General features: G+C 38.2%; 1 protein-coding gene across 1 annotated transcript in view; it reads right to left on the reverse strand.

Annotated features, from left to right (window-relative positions):
• LOC106105360 (AT-rich interactive domain-containing protein 2) overlaps positions 1-689 on the reverse strand; it is an 18,824-nt gene that overhangs the window by 2,547 nt on the left and 15,588 nt on the right. The gene's annotated exons all lie outside the window — the stretch shown is intronic.

The raw sequence follows: 689 nt of genomic DNA on the forward strand, positions 1-689 counted from the left end.
CGTGCCGGCGAGAATTGAATATCGCCTTTAACGCCTGACAACAAAGTTCATATTTGAACATATAGTTTTAGATATACGACGTTACGACAAACTTACGATATAACTAATAGTAAATAGAACATTTTTGCTAGATAATGAGTTTTTGATATGACTGGTGTCGAAAGACAACTGTTTCTTCCCTTTTCAGATTTTTCTAACAAAAAGATCGGAAAGGGAAAATTCCGGCCGTACTTATTGAATAAGAAAATAGTGTTGTGATAAATATAAGTATGTAAAAAATATAATTGACAGGTGAGAAAAAACATTTAAATATTTCCCAGGTTCTTTTAGACATAAAACTATAAATAGTCTTATAATATTTATAAGAGCGTCGGTGGCCCAGTGGTTTAAGCACTTGGCTTATAATCTACAGGTCTTGGGTTCGAATCCCGCAATGTACCAAAGTGATTTTCGATTTTTCATATGTACATAATTTACCCGACGTTCACGGTGAAGGAAAACATCGTGATGCAACTTACACATATCGCCGAAGAAATTCACAGATATGTGTGAAGTCAACCAACCCGCAGTGGGCCAGCATAGTTGACTATAGCCTAGTCACCCTAACTTAGGGTAGGCTCCGAGCCCTTCAGTGGGGACGTATAGTGAGAGGCGGTATACAGGGTACCCTGGTTTGGACACCAGTGCTT

This window comes from Papilio polytes, unplaced genomic scaffold (assembly GCF_000836215.1).
Source record: "Papilio polytes unplaced genomic scaffold, Ppol_1.0 DF822845.1, whole genome shotgun sequence".
In the NCBI taxonomy this organism is placed as follows: Eukaryota; Metazoa; Arthropoda; class Insecta; order Lepidoptera; family Papilionidae; genus Papilio; species Papilio polytes.